Here is a 6,000-nt window from a genome sequence, read left to right as displayed (position 1 = left end):
ATTCTACCCGAGGCCTCTCGGCACTGGATGATCTCCCCCAGGGGGAAGGATGACACCACAGTTACCGGATGAGACTCGAAGTAGTGTCGCAACTTCCGCCGTGTCAGGATCACCGCGTACAGCAGCTTCTGAATTTGTGGGTAGCGGATCTTGGTCTCGGACAGTACCTCACTGATGAAGTAGACTGGCCTCTGGACGGGCAATGCATGCCCCTCTTCTCGTCTCTCAACCACAATCGCGGCGCTAACCACCTGAGTGGTCGCGGCGACGTAGATCAAGAGGGCTTCTCCGGCAGCGGGGGGCACCAAGATGGGCAAGTTCGTGAGGAGCGCCTTCAGGTTCCCGAGGGCTTCCTCGGCCTCAGGGGTCCAAGTGAAGCACTCGGCCTTCCTTAAGAGGCGGTACAGAGGCAAGCCTCTTTCGCCGAGGCGCGAGATGAAACGGCTCAGAGCCACAAGGCATCCCGTGACTCTCTGTACGCCTTTCAAGTCCTTGATGGGCCCCATGCTGGTGATGGCCGCGATCTTCACCGGGTTGGCCTCGATGCCCCGCTCGGAGACGATGAACCCCAAGAGCATGCCTCGGGGAACCCCGAAGACACACTTCTCGGGATTGAGCTTCACGCCTTTCGCCTTGAGACATCGGAATGTCGCTTCAAGGTCGGAAAGGAGGTCGAAGGCTTTCCTCGTCTTGACTACGATGTCATCGACGTAGGCCTTGACCGTTCGGCCAATGTGTTCGCCGAACACATGGTTCATGCACCTTTGGTATGTCGCACCCGCATTCCTCAAACCGAACGACATGGTAACATAGCAGTACATGCCGAAGGGTGTGATGAAAGAAGTCGCAAGCTGGTCGGACTCTTTCATCCTGATCTGGTGATACCCGGAGTAGGCATCGAGGAAAGACAGGGTTTCGCACCCGGCAGTGGAATCCACGATTTGATCGATGCGAGGCAGAGGGTAGGGAACTTTCGGACATGCTTTGTTTAGACCAGTGTAGTCTACACACATCCGCCATTTCCCTCCTTTCTTTCTCACAAGCACAGGGTTGGCAAGCCATTCAGGATGGAATACCTCTTTGATGAACCCTGCCGCCATTAGCTTGTGGATCTCCTCGCCTATGGCTCTGCGCTTTTCTTCGTCAAATCGGCGCAGAGGCTGCTTCACGGGTCGGGCTCCAGCTCGGATATCCAGCGAGTGCTCGGCGACATCCCTCGGTATGCCGGGCATGTCTGAGGGACTCCACGCGAAAACGTTGGCGTTTGCGCAGAGAAAGTCGACGAGCACTGCTTCCTATTTGGGATCGAGCTCGGAGCCGATCCAGATCTGCTTGGAGGCGTCGTTGCTGGGGTCGAGAGGGACGGATTTAACCGTCTCCGCTGGCTCGAAGTTGCCGGCGTGGCGCTTCACGTCTGGCGCCTCCTTAGAGAGGCTCTCCAGGTCGGTGATGAGGGCCTCGGATTCGGCGAGGGCCTCGGCGTACTCCACGCACTCCACGTCGCATTCGTACGCGTTTCGGTACGTGGGGCCGACGGTTATGACCCCGTTGGGGCCTGGCATCTTGAGCTTGAGGTAGGTGTAGTTGGGGACGACCATGAACTTGGCGTAGCAGGGCCTCCCCAGTACTGCGTGGTAGGTTCCTCGGAAGCTGACCACCTCGAACGTGAGGATCTCCCTTCGGAAGTTGGAGGGTGTCCCAAAGCAGACGGGTAGATCGAGTCGTCCGAGGGGCTGGACGCGCTTCCCGGGGATGATCCCGTGGAAAGGCACAGCGCCTGCCCGGACGGAGGACAGATCGATCCGCAGGAGCCCGAGGGTCTCGACGTAGATGATGTTGAGGCTGCTGCCTCCGTCCATGAGGACCTTGATGAGCCTGACGTTGCCGATGACGAGGTCGATAACGAGCGGGCATTTCTCCGGGCTCGACACACGGTCGGGGTGGTTGCCTTGGTCGAAGGTGATGGGCTTGTTGGACCAGTCTAGGTAGACTGGCGCCGCCACCTTTACCGAGCAGACCTCCCGACGTTCTTGCTTGCGGTGCCGAGCCGAGGCGTTCGCCACTTGCCCACCGTAGATCATGAAGCAGTCGTGGACCTCTGGGAACTCTCTTGCCTGGTGATCTTCCTTCTTATCGTCGTCGCAAGCCCTGCCACCCTCCGCGGGTGGCCCGGCCTTGTGAAAGTGGCGCCGAAGCATGGCGCACTCCTCAAGGGTGTGCTTGATGAGCCCCTGATGATAGGGGCACGACTCCTTGAGCATCTTGTCAAAAAGGTTGGCACCTCCGGGAGGTTTCCGAGGGTTCTTGTACTCGGCGGCAGCGACAAGGTCCGCGTCGGCGGCGTCGCGTTTCGCTTGCGACTTCTTCTTGCCTTTCTTCTTGGCGCCGCGTTGGGTTGACGCCTCGGGGACATCTCCCGGTGGGCAGCCCTGGGGCTGCTTGTCCTTCCGGAAGATGGCCTCAACCGCCTCCTGACCAGAGGCGAACTTGGTGGCGATGTCCATCAGCTCGCTCGCCCTGGTGGGGGTCTTGCGACCCAGCTTGCTCACCAGGTCGCGGCAGGTGGTGCCGGCGAGGAACGCACCGATGACATCCGAATCGGTGATGTTGGGCAGCTCGGTGCGCTGCTTCGAGAATCGTCGGATGTAGTCCCGGAGAGACTCTCCCGGCTGCTGGCGGCAGCTTCGGAGATCCCAGGAGTTTCTAGGGCGCACGTACGTGCCCTGGAAATTGCCGACGAAGGCTTGGACCAGGTCGTCCCAGTTGGAGATCTGCCCCGGAGGCAGGTGCTCCAGCCAGGCCCGAGCGATATCGGAAAGGAACAGGGGGAGGTTGCGGATGATGAGGTTGTCATCGTCCGTTCCACCCAGTTGGCAGGCCAGCCGGTAGTCCGCGAGCCACAGTTCCGGTCTCGTCTCCCCCGAGTACTTTGTGATAGTAGTCGGGGTTCGGAACCGAGTCGGGAACGGCGCCCGTCGTATGGCGCGGCTGAAAGCCCGCGGATCGGGTGGTTTGGGCGAGGGACTCCGATCCTCCCCGCTGTCGTAGCGTCCCCCACGCCTGGAGTGGTAGCCTCGGCGCACCCTCTTGTCGAGGTGGGCCCGACGGTTGCGGTGATGGTGCTCGTTGCCGAGGTGACCCGGGGCCGCAGGCGCTGTGTTGCGCGTGCGCCCGGTGTGGACCGAGGCTTCCCGCATGAATCGGGAAGTCACGGCGCGATGTCCCGAGGGGTACCCCTGCCTTCGGAAGGCGGAGCTTTCGGCCCGTCGGACCGCGGCGTCCTCCAGGAGATTCTTGAGCTCTCCCTGGATACGCCGCCCTCGGTGGTTGATGGCTCCGGCATCGCGCGGAGAAGTATTGCCGCTGCAGCCAGATTCTGGCCGACCCCACTGGAAACCGGTGGTGGCCTTACCCTGACATCGTCGGCGACGCAGTGCTGGATACCCTGGGGTAGATGACGTACTTCTCCGGCCGGAGGTTGGCCCGCCCATTCCTGCCCGATGTCCCGGCGGATCGGCTCAAGCGTTCCCGCTCCCTCGTCGAGCCTGGCCTGCATCTCGCGGATTTGCTCGAGCTGTGGGTCATGACCCCCCGCCGGGACGGGGACCACAGCTAGCTCCCGAAGGATGTCAACGCGAGGCACAGGCCTAGGGAGATCACCGTTCTCCGGCATACAAAGATGGTTGCCTTCGTCGGGACCCCCTAGATCGACGTGGAAACATTCACGACTTGGGCCGCAGTCCTCATCGCCGAGGCTGCGGCTACCGTCGGAACAGTCGGAAAGGCAGTAGTCGCATGCGGTCATAAAGTCCCGCATGGCACTGGGGTTATCAAGTCCGGAGAAATCCCAACTAAAGTTGGGCTCGTCATCTTCCTCGGACCCCGAGGGCCCGTAGGTCAAGACAGCCGTCAACCGGTCCCAGGGTGACCGCATACGATACCCCAGAGGGTTTGGACTCGCCTCTATGAGAGCGTCCACCAAATCGAAGTCGCTTGGTGGGTCGAGGCTGAATCCAAAAGGCGTGAGATGGGAATCGGTCGGTACCTCTTGGTCGACGGGCGGTGACGAAGTCACGTCAGGGGTAGACCGCACCGCCGTCTCAGGTACGAGGGTGACGCCCAGCAAGTCCTTTGCGAGCGTGCTGGCGTCGTCCGTTTGCTTGGGGTTGGCGTGTTGTGGGGAGACGACGCTCGTCTTTGTCTCAGACGCGAGGTCGATGCCCGACGTGCCCCCCGTTGGGGCGCCGGCGCCGCCGACTCGCTCGACAGTCGATGAGGTGCCGCCTCCTGCTTGGCCTTGGTTGCCCCGCTTCCTCCTCCGTCGGCGGGGGAGGGGACGGGGCGAGCTCGAATGTTGTTCTTCCACCACGCGGGGAAGACATCGTCGATTCCGCCGCCGGCGGGCGGGTTGTCGGCCGCCATTGTCGCTGTCGCGCGGCGGGGGAAGGAGTATCATGTCGTAGCTGTCGTCGAGGGACATGAACTCAAGACTCCCGAAATGGAGCACCGTCCCGGGCTGGAAAGGTTGCTGGAGACTGCCCATCTGGAGCTTGACGGGAAGCTGTTCGTCAACACGCAGCAGGCCCCTACCTGGCGCGCCAACTGTCGGCGTTTCGAACCCGGGGGGTCCCTGGACCGATGAGTAAATAGTCGCCGCGTGCCCCAGCCCAGATGGGTCGGCGCGAGATGGAGCGCGAAGGGGGGAAGAGAAGTCGGAGGGAGACAGGCGTGAGAGGTGAAACTCGCGGCCTTCGTGTTTGTCCCGCGCCCAGGTCGGGTGCGCTTGCAGTAGGGGGTTACAAGCGTCCACGCGGGAGGGAGCGAGCGGCCCTGCGCGAGCGCCGTCCCGTCCTTCTCCGCGCGGCCAACCCTCTGTAAGAGGGCCCTAGTCCTTCCTTTTATAGGCGTAAGGAGAGGATCCAGGTGTACAATGGGGGGTGTAGCAGTGTGCTAACGTGTCTAGCGGAGGAGAGCTAGTGCCATAAGTACATGCCATCGTGGCAGCCAGAGAGGTTTTGGCACTCGGTTCGTGTGGTGTCGTGACCGTCGGAGGAACACTGGAGCCTGGCGGAAGGACATCTGTTGGGGCTGTCGAGTCCTTGCTGACGTCCTCTTGCTTCCGTAAGGGGGCTGAGAGCCGTCGTCGTCATAGAGCGTGTGGGGCGCCATCATTGCTTGTTTAGCAGAGCGAGCCAGATGGGACGCTGGTCTTGTTCCCCGTAGCCTGAGTCAGCTTGTGGTAGGGTAATGATGGCGCCTCCTTTGACATGGTCGGTCCGAGCCCTGGGTTGGGCGAGGTGGAGGCTCCTCCAAGGTCGAGGTCGAGTCTGTCTTCCAAGGCCGAGGTCGAGTCCGAGCCCCTGGGTCGGGCGAGGCGGAGACCGTCGGCTGAGGCCAGGGCTGAGTCTGAGCCCTGGGGTCGGGCGAAGCAGAGTTCGTCGTCTTCCGGGGCTGAGCCCGAGTCCGAGCCCTGGGGTCGGGCAAAGCGGAGTTCGTCGTCTTCCGGGGCTGAGCCCGAGTCCGAGCCCTGGGGTCGGGCGAAGCGGAGTTCGTCGTCTTCCAGGGCTGAGCCCGAGTCCGAGCCCTGGGGTCGGGCGAAGCAGAGTTCGTCATCTTCCGGGGCTGAGCCCGAGTCCGAGCCCTGGGGTCGGGCGAAGCGGAGTTCGTCGTCTTCCGGGGCTGAGCCCGAGTCCGAGCCCTGGGGTCGGGTGAAGCGAAATTCGTTGTCTTCTAGGGCTGAGCCCAAGTCCGAGCCCTGGGGTCGGGCGAAGCGGAGTTCGTCGTCTTCCGGGGCTGAGCCCAAGTCCGAGCCCTGGGGTCGGGCGAAGCGGAGTTCGTCGTCTTCCGGGGCTGAGCCCGAGTCCGAGCCCTGGGATCGGGCGAAGCGGAGTTTCCTATGGCGCCTGAGGCCAGACTTGGCTGCTGTCAGCCTCACTCTGTCGAGTGGCACAATAGTCAGAGCGGCGCAGGCGGCGCTGTCCTCTTGTCAGGCCGGTCAGT

Source organism: Zea mays, chromosome 7 (genome assembly GCF_902167145.1).
Source record: "Zea mays cultivar B73 chromosome 7, Zm-B73-REFERENCE-NAM-5.0, whole genome shotgun sequence".
NCBI classification, from domain to species: domain Eukaryota; kingdom Viridiplantae; phylum Streptophyta; class Magnoliopsida; order Poales; family Poaceae; genus Zea; species Zea mays.
This window is presented reverse-complemented; position numbering follows the sequence as displayed.